This window comes from Helianthus annuus, chromosome 9 (assembly GCF_002127325.2).
Source record: "Helianthus annuus cultivar XRQ/B chromosome 9, HanXRQr2.0-SUNRISE, whole genome shotgun sequence".
Taxonomy (NCBI): domain Eukaryota; kingdom Viridiplantae; phylum Streptophyta; class Magnoliopsida; order Asterales; family Asteraceae; genus Helianthus; species Helianthus annuus.
The window spans coordinates 168,411,922-168,422,453 of record NC_035441.2 but is presented as its reverse complement, the minus strand read 5'-3'; positions in this window follow the sequence as shown (position 1 = coordinate 168,422,453).

The following is a 10,532-nucleotide window of genomic DNA, read 5'->3' as shown; positions in this document are numbered from 1 at the left end:
AGTTGCAGTGCTCGCACGCGCTTTGGTACGGTGTCCTTTCGGCTGAGGGCGTCTGCCACGACATTGGCTTTGCCCGGATGGTATTTGATGGCGCATTCGTAGTCGTTCAAGAGTTCGACCCATCGACGTTGTCTCATGTTCAATTCCTTTTGCCTAAAGATATGCTCGAGACTTCTGTGATCGGTGTAAATGGTGCACTTGGTACCGTACAGGTAATGTCTCCATATCTTAAGAGCAAAAACCACTGCTCCTAGTTCCAAGTCGTGCGTCGTGTAGTTCTTTTCATGCGTCTTGAGTTGTCGAGAGGCATAGGCGATAACTTTCTCGCGTTGCATTAACACGCAACCGAGCCCATGAATAGACGCATCGCAGTAAACCACAAAGTCGTCAGTGCCGTCAGGCAACGAGAGAATAGGAGCGCTACAGAGGTTATCCTTAAGCTTCTGAAAAGCAGATTCCTGCGCTGCATTCCACTTGTAGGCGACGCCTTTCTGAGTGAGTGTTGTGAGAGGTTGTGCAATCTTTGAGAATCCCTGAATGAATCTGCGGTAGTAGCCCGCCAAACCCAAGAATTGGCGAACTTCAGTGGGAGTCTTAGGCGTAGGCCAGTTCTTTATCGATTCGATCTTAGCTGGGTCGACGTGAATTCCGTCCTTATTAACTACATGGCCGAGGAAATGGACTTCTCGAAGCCAAAAGTCACATTTAGAGAATTTGGCGTACAGTTGCTCGTTGCGAAGGAGTTCGAGGATAAGGCGTAGGTGCTGTTCATGCTCTTCTTGACTCTTCGAGTAAATCAAGATGTCATCGATAAACACAATCACAAATTTATCGAGGTAAGGTTTACATACGCGGTTCATAAGATCCATGAACACTGCAGGTGCGTTGGTCATTCCAAAAGGCATGACGAGAAATTCATAGTGACCATAACGGGTCCTGAACGCAGTCTTAGAGATGTCTTCATTACGAACTCTCAGCTGATGATAGCCTGATCGCAGGTCAATCTTTGAATAGTAGCTCGACCCTTGCAACTGATCGAATAGGTCGTCGATGCGCGGGAGAGGGTAACGATTCTTGATGGTAACCTTGTTCAACTCACGATAGTCGATGCACATTCGGAATGTGCCATCCTTCTTCTTGACAAAGAGTACTGGGGCTCCCCAGGGTGATGAACTAGGACGGATAAATCCTTTATCCAATAGTTCTTGTAGTTGCGTAGAGAGTTCCTTCAGTTCTGCAGGAGCCAATCGGTACGGTGCACGAGCTATGGGTGCTGCTCCGGGAGCTAGCTCGATTTGGAATTCGACCTGACGGTGAGGAGGGAGTCCAGGTAGTTCCTCAGGAAATACTTCGGGATAATCGCGTACTATAGGAAAATCTTCAATCCTCTTTTCCTTTTCGCGAGTATTGGTGACGAGTGCTAGGATAGCGGTGTGCCCTTTCTGCAAACACTTCTGGGCTTTTAGAAGCGAGATAATGCCTGTGACTTCTCCACTTTTGTTGCCTTTGACGATGAGGGGTTGACCAGAACGGCGAGGTATACGAACTGCTTTCTCTTGACAGAGGATCTCAGCGCGATGTTTGGATAACCAATCCATACCAATGACGACGTCGAAGCTTCCAAGTTTGACAGGGAAAAGATCGATACTAAACGTATGGCCAGACAATTCTAGGGTGCAGTCGTGGATCACGTGCGTGGCCTCGATGTTCTTACCATTAGCTATCTCGACGGTGTGCTTAGAACTTAATAATGCGGGCGAATGCTTAAGTTTCTTACTAATGCGAAGGGATACATAACTGGCATCGGCACCGGAATCAAATAACACAGAAACATAACGATCATCAAGTAGGAACTTACCCGCCACGACGTTGGGATCGTTCCTCGCTTCTCCAGCTCCAATCACGAAAGCTCTGCCCCTTGCATTTCCAGCATTGTTATTCTGCTCATTGTTCCCAGCTCCCTGGTTGTTGTTGCGATTCTGATTCAGTTCAGGGCAATCCTTTCGCATGTGCCCTGTTGCCCCACATTTAAAACAAGCTCTGTTGTTTCCCTGCTGCTGTTGCTGTTGAGGTTGTTGCTGATTCTGCCTTGCTGGGAACTGACTTCTGCAATCCTTGGCTTCGTGCCCTATCTTGTGGCATCGCTGACACTGACCCTTGTTACATGCCCCATTGTGGTGCCTGTTACACTTGTTGCACTTAGGGTAGTTTCCCCGGTAGCCACCCTGTTGCTGATTGCCCTTGTTGTTGTCAGTTTTCCTTTGCTGAGCTGGGGCTTGAGTAGGGTTAGCATCCTTGCCCTGATTTCCATCCCACTTTCGTTTTCCATCACTAGAACTTCCTTCCGCAGCACTGATCCTTTTGGGCAACCTGCCCTCTTCCACAGCCTGATCGGTGAGTTTGTGAGCAAGTCGAACGATCGGCTGAATGGTAGTGTGGTTGGCTGAAGTTACATGGCTTCGGATTTCTGGGGCCAGACCCTTGATGTACAGTTCGATCCTTCGGTACATGGGTCGAGACATGTTTGGACAAAGAGCAGCATAGTCGTTGGACAGCTTGGTGTAGGTCTCAATCTCTGACCCAACCATCTTGAGTTCATAGTACTCATTTTCCAGCTTGTGGATGTCATCCCTGTGACAGTACTCTTCCTTGATCATATCCTTGAAATCTTCCCACGCAGTAGCGTTTGCAGTCTCCAAACCAAGCATTTGAATTTGCGCCTTCCACCATGAAAGTGCGCTTCCCTCTAGAGTACCAGTAGCAAACTTCACCCAATTAGCAGGGGGACACTCGCAAACAGCGAAAACAGCTTCGACCTTCTCGATCCAGTGTAGAAGTCCTATGGCACCCTCAGTGCCACTGAAAGGAAGAGGCTTGCAATCCATAAAGGTCTTGAAGGTACAAACACGTGGTTGCACAGGTGCAGGCTGACCTATAGGGTGAGCTGCGAAAGCTGCAGCCACAGTGTTGAGCAGGCTAGTGAACTGAGCCGGGGTCATGTTGACGTTTCCTCGTCCGCGTCCACTCATTGTCTTCATAACCAGAAAACATAGTATGAGCGTGATGTCGCAACATAGCGAGAATAAGATAGAAGAGAGAAGGTGTATCTATCTAATCAGGCAAACTAGTACGTATAGCAAAGCAGAAACATAAAACAATTAAGCAAGTAACTATGGGTCCGAGCTATGAGGTCAGATAAGTCGAGCCTTGTACTTGGAGTGTAGTGTCGTCACGAGTCACGGGTTATAGTCTGGTTTTTCTCAAAAAGATTTTTCCCCTTTTTAAAACCAAGTTCACTATAACCAATGGCTCTGATACCAATCTGTCACACCCCCAAAATCCACCCGCGGATAACACCCGCTTCGGGGGCGTGACTGACCAGGATCCAGCCACCAATTATACTAAGCATTGGTTAATATTAAAGTAATACTTGCTAACCGTAAAAATTAGCAAATATCAAGTTCAGAGTTAAAGGTTTTAAAGTTTAAACAGTAACAAGTAGCGGAAGCATAATTAAATAGTTTTTAAACAGTGTTCATAAGGTAAGCATAATAAATGCCCAACACACGGGCAGACGACCACTACACATCCCAAGTAGCTGCTCCAGTCACTGGCCACCTGCAAAGCATGCAGTAAAGGGGTCAACAATAATGCTAAGTGAGTTCACTAGTTGTCCAGTTTTAATTACCAAAAACTCGTTTCACCAGTTAATTTATCCGTTTATACATGCCATGGGGAGCTACCCCAAAAGTTAGCGACTAAACTGTTTTCCAATACCGAACACTAGGTAACCGAATGCGTTTCCGCAGGATGCCCCGATGTCAATGTTCTATCATCATTGACGGATGCCTGAGTACATTAGTTCACGACCGATCCCATACCATGGCACGGTGTGAGGCTGGTAAAACCTAAATAGCGCTATCAACTAATAACCCGTTCGCCTGGCACCGGCGACTAATCGGTATTATGTAGTAGGGACTTGAGTGATAGAGTTGCGTTTAGTGCCGTTAGTTGCAATCCGTATAAACAGTAATTAACTAAAAAGGTTTCCCAATACAAGGGAAGATAAAGTAAGTTTGTTTCCCAATAACTAGGGAAGGAGTGTAGACGGTATCCCCTTTTACAAGGGGATAGGGTTGTTTTAGTCTCGTGTCCCAAACCACCGGGACGCATGCTTTTAAGTTGTGAACTCACCTTGGGTTGCTCGGTATGATACGTTACTTGGTTAAGTATGTTGGTCCCCACGTCCTAGCATGGTTACCAAGTATGGGTCAAGTCGGGTACAAGTAAACACGTATAAAACACACTTAGCATACATGCAAACATCTACAGTAACAAGTATACGTGCAGCCCAGTCATCAGAAAGTCCAACATACAACCAGTTAGCAGATCAGTAAACAGCCCAAACAATAGACAGCCCAACAGTTAAGGCCCAAAACAGCAAAACAGTCAAAACCCAATAACATAAAACGGCCCAGTCGAAACTAAGGTGGTTGCGACTCGCAACCGAGGTTGCGACTCGCAACTGCGGTCTCGGTCCGTCACGCTTTGGTTACGACTCGTAACCGGAGATTGCGACTTAGCAGGTTTGGTTGCGACTCGCAACCAGGTTTGATGCGTGCTGATTGCGACTCGCAACTGGGAGGTTTCGACTGGTCACGCGTGGTTTCGAGTAGCAACCAAAGGTTGCGACTCGCAACCGTGATAACGTGCATGGCAATCCCTTCTAGAACCTGCAGACTTGTACTATCCAATGAAATTGCATTTTCATGTAACTGCTGTACTATTTCCACTAAAACATGTTTGTTGGTCGATTTGTGCACAAATTTGGATCAAAATCAGTATTTTCAAAATATTTGACACATTCAACTTTCCTTCATGATGTTCATACCATAATCAAACAACATTCAACCATAATCATCATTTAAGCACAAAACTTTGAGATCAAAGAACACATTCTTAACACAAACAGTTTTGACACAATCGGCATTATATTCTCGGTTCCTATCTAGCATGATTCATCACAAATCAAAACTCATGAGATCAAGAAATCATGCATACCATTCGGTCAAAAATCATTCTAACAAGCACCTAGCATTATCCGAATAACAAAAACCATTAAACACAAAACCGGATAATTTTCATTAAGACACTAAATCACCTTCAAGCAATCTCTTAGATCATCAAACAAGCATTTCATAGTAACGAACATAAACAATCACTACCAACATTCAAGAGTTATTCAAAATCAACAAGGCCACAAACTAACCGGTTGATGAAGGGTGTGAAGGGTGGTCTTCCTAGTGCGATGTTGAGTTGATCCGAGAGCTTGATGTCTCCGATTTGGTTCCGAGAAGGAGGAGAGGAGAGGAGGTGACCTTGGTCTTGGTTTGCTAGGGTTTAGTGAGAGGAGATAAGGGGAGAGTATGAGAGTGTGAGAAGAGAGTGTGTAAAATGGATAAGGGAGGTGGGGTTGGGTTTATATAGTGCACCGAGTTGGGCTAGGGGGGTTCCGGGTTGGGTTTCTCGGTTATAAGGCCTGATCCGGCCCAAGTGCTTCACTGTTCACTCGAGACCGTGGTCTCGAGTCGGGTCTCAGGTTTGGTTCACATATATATAACACTTATATATATATATACATACACATAAGTAAATCGGCACATAACACATAATAACAAATAGTTTTTCATATATTTTTACTGTTAGTCGATTACGTACACGTTTGTTACATCGAAAGGATTGTTCGGGAAAGTCCGAAGTGTCACAGACGGTAGCCTCACCTCTCTCGAACCCCCCCCCTGAGGTCGACGACAACATCAAGAAAAGCCAGCCTAGTCGCAACCCTTTCTTGCGTGTTAACGGGTCGCCGTGTGTCGTTTGTCGGGTTAGTGATCCATCATAGTTAACTATTATGGATTGACGCATGATATGTATATTTAATTGTGTATACATGGTGTATGCGAGATTTGTGTTCTGTTATCATGTGAATATGTCGCTTGATGAATGAGAACCATGATGTTTTAGGGCATAGAACTCAGTAATTATTAAATGTTATTGTGTGACTGGTTTTGGTTAGAAATTCTTGATTTTTGCCTGCAATATTCATCGTTGTATGGTATTGTTCATATGTGATATTGAAGGTGTGATTTTCATATATGATTGATTAATCGTGTGATAATATGTGAATCCTTGTGCATTGATTGAATAGGGTTAGTTGTCGTGGTTAATAATCTGATTTCTTGATCTTGCTTTATATGCATATCATGTTCCGATAACCCTTGCATGATTTTGTTGTATATGTGCTTTGAAACCACCCACAGCCATGAGGAATTATAAGATAGTTGTTTTGATACTGGATGTTAAGATCGTATGCTTGGTATAATAAACAGAAATCCCTTAGGTTTGCTAAATACTATCACAGCTTCGTCGTAGGATTTTCGAGGGTTTCGCAACTTCAACCTCCTTGGCATAGCGGGGAGCTGTGAATCCCTGAGTAATAAGACCGATCACAAGGGTTTTCAGTGCGCCCTTGTTTCAATAGAGCTAATCATGTGAAGGCATCGCTAGAATGGAACTTCCGAACGAACACGGGATTAGGAGAACTATACCCACGCATCCCTGTAGACGAACCTTATCACTTTCACTTGTCATCGCCGCTAGAAGTGAAGCAGTCACAGTTACACGCGTATGTCGTTTTGCAACACTAACCTTTACCCACCAAACTCTGTTTTGGACAAATTATACACTCGCGCGACCGCAATGTGACGAACCTCCCTGTTGTGCCATGCCGCCATGCACCACTACTGGAAATTACTTCTAGACAACAAATTTGTTGGCCAAATCCTTCGGATGTTTAATGGACCCCTGTTTCGCTCGATTCCTTGTACGAACCTCATTAATTTCCTGTTTCTTGATTGGCAATTGATATAACCAAAACGCTAACAACCATACCATGATTTCCACCGATCACAAGATTAGCCCCCAGGCGTTGTAAAGTATCTATAGATCGAGTTCGTCGGAACTCACTTCAAGCCATTGTTTTAGATCAATTTTCGGGACGAAAATTCTTTCAAGTAGGGGATGATGTGACACCCCGCGAAAACGTTTAACAAAACTAGCTTCTTCAGTGACTGTTTGCTAAATTTCGGGACGAAATTTCTTTCAAGTTGGGGATGATGTGACAACCCGAACTTTTAAGGTTAGTCTCGTTAACTTTGATCCCTCGTTATTCCTCCTTCATTTTCGCTACGACTAGTTAATTAATGTAAACACGCCATATTATGTTCAAATGTATTAGTGGGCTATATCACCATTGGGCCGGTCCTCACTACAAATAGTTAAGCCCATCATGAGGCCCGACAAGCTGACAGGCTGAAGTCCGCTAAGCATGATAGACTGTTAAACTGGCCCAACTCTTGTATCGTCTGTTTAAGTTCGAGTAATAAGCCCAGCATCCTTGTTATTAATTAATCGACCCAATTCCCTTATTAATTAGTTACCCGGCCCAACTCTTCATAAGTATTGTAATCCAAGCCCAACACTCCATAAGTATTGTAATCTAAATCTAATGCAATCAGTTTAAAAACATAACAACCTACCTATTCTATGGTTACGCACGGCAGTAGAAGCAACCCTACACCCTACCTCTCTCATACGTTCGGTAGCAGGAGACTTCCCCCCTTTCGAATCGTTTGTCTGTTCGTTAGAATCTCCGGTTAGTGCTATTGCTCTCAGTTTGTTACTACGTAATGTTAATTCTTAATTGATCAAGGTTGTGTTTACACTGTAATATATAAAGATTGTATGGTTGTGTTAAAAGTAGTTGTTTGGTCCAATAAGGATGAAGTATATGGCCGGTCATGTGATCACCAAATAAATACCCAATTAAGTAGTGGCGGCTAAGTATTGAATTCTTGTTATGAAAATTATGTTGACTTATCAACCATGCTGACATACATGTGAATCATCGGCCATTGTGTGCAAACTTTCAAGAAACAAGCAAAGAGCATGTGACTTTGGTGAATTGTTGATTATCTATTGGACCAAACAATGGTCCAATGGGGGGGGCGGCTGCATGTGTTAAAAGAATGGCATCTCATTTGAAATTTGCTTTAATGTCAGCCTACTATTATATCGATATGTAATACATTGTATTTGTTATTAAATTGAGGGCATTTAATGAGGGTCACATGGGCTGAGTTTATGGTAATAGCCGATAATGGTTACGAATATGTGTATTGTAAATGTCTCGATTACATGCTAATGTTAAATCGGAAACTTGATAAATTTGGTATTGATAATAAAGATGAGTTAGTAGTTTAGGGTTGCATAATCACACTCATTGGGTCGGATTATACACAACTGTGGGGTCGAGATGTATGTATATAAATTTACGTAATTAACTTGGGTCGGATGTGTTGTTACATACTCATTTGATAAGCATTGAACATGTAGCCTATAAGGTGGGTTAGGTATTGCAAAATCGAACCACTACGTGATACATGATTACTCGATGACTTAATGTGAACGGATTGATTACCATGATATCAATTACATGTGTGTGTTATATGTAAAGTAAATATGTTGTACGTGATCGATAGATGTGTGAACTATTTGTATGTGAAAGTGGTGGGTTAAATGCAAGTAGAACTGACTGTTATCGGTAACCTTTTTAGGACGTGTTTGATCATCTGTTAAACAAGCATTTAGTCTAACCGAGCAAACCTAAGGTGAGTTCATTGCATTTTCTCAAGCATGCGTCCCGGTGGTTTGGGACAACTGGTAAACACTTGGAAGGGAAACTATGGGTAAACAACTTAATCGGTTTTGGGTATTGCCTGGAGGGCAATGGAGGTGATTAGTTGATAGCGCTATTAGGTACTAATTATCTGGGTTGCACTATGGTTGTTTAGAGGCACACTCCTCGGTTACGTAAGGGCGGTTTCCCTAGGGTAACTAACCGAACAACATAGTGGGTTGCTTAGAGGCACACTCCTCGGTTACGTAAGGGCGTAGTCCCTAGGGTAATCTAACTTGAGCAACATCGTAACATATCATTGAATCGTATTAACATATATCTGGTAATACAAACACGTAAGCAACACTTTGAACTCACCAGCGTTGTCTGATACACTTGTTGCATGCTCGCAGGTCGTTAGGTATCTTGGACTTGGGGAACTTGCAGTCTGGAGTAGCTGGAGTGGTCATGGGTCGACAGGAAGGATTTATGTGACTAATTTCTTGATACTATACTTTGGTTTTGAAACAGTTTAACTTCGTTTACTATTTGCTTCCGCTGAACTTATTGATTTTCGTTTAAACTTGTTGAAGATGTTTTTATTAATAATGGGATTTTATTTATAACTTGTATGGGTTCAATGTAATTGGTGGCTCGTTATTGGTATGTCACACGCCTAACAGGGACACTCCCTATGTGGTAATTTGGGGGTGTGACAGTTTGGTATCAGAGCCATTGGTTATAGTGAACTTGGTTTTAAAACGTTCTGTAAAACCAGACTATAACCGAACAACTTCGAAAATCGATCATGACACTCAGCTCCAGATTGCAAGGTCCGTCTCTCTCTCACTTTATGCATTACTTGCTTAGCAGTCACACACTCACAGCATACATGAACTGAAACATTTAACACCATAGTGACTCGATAGTGTGACACTACTCTTTGACTCATGTAAACCATAAAACTGTGATATCATCTGTTGTGTTGTTTGAACGAGGGGAAGCTTTGAGCGCAAGCTAAGAGGCACTGAGATAAGCATGCAAATTGCCTTATTATTATGGGTGCACACTTAATAATAACGCGAGGTGCATGCAAGTCCCAGTGAGGCTTAACGAGCGTGGGAAGGGTTCTGCCCTATTGTGTGTAAACTTGGTAGTTTGTAGATTTCAATGTGATACTCGACTTTTGCCTCATTTCGACCCTTAAGATAGTTCCCTTCTCTTATTTCGACCCTTAAGATTTCAATGATCTTTTTCTGCTTCTGTTTTATTTGACTCTTGTTTCGATTGGAGTTATGTGCCTTAGGGTTCAGTCGTCAATTAGGACTGACTCCAACCTTTCTCGTAAATAAGCATGCAGTAGAATTAACTGATAGTAAATCGATAGAAGCTTCACATGTTCTTTTTGGTTGTAAACTTGATCTCGTGGGTCAAGTGTTCGACATTGACCTACTTCCCAATACTCTTGTAAGTTTTGACGTGGACGTTGACATGGACTTGGTTATCTATGTATCAAGCAGAAATCCCCTGCAAAAAGAAAATCGTGCGTTCCCTCTCCCCAGTGGGGAATCCTTATCAGTTTAAGATCATCGTAGTGGTGCCGTTGTTGGCATTGTCACAGTCATGAAAGCCCGGAAGTGTTTACGGAAGGGCTACCCTGCCATACTAACTCTTGTCACCGATTTGCCGCTTTAAGAAAGGAAGATCGAGTGTCTTCCACTTATCCATGAATTTTCTGACTTGCCTCCTGAAGAGTGAGTTGGTTTACTTCCACACCGTCAGGCGGAATTTCAGA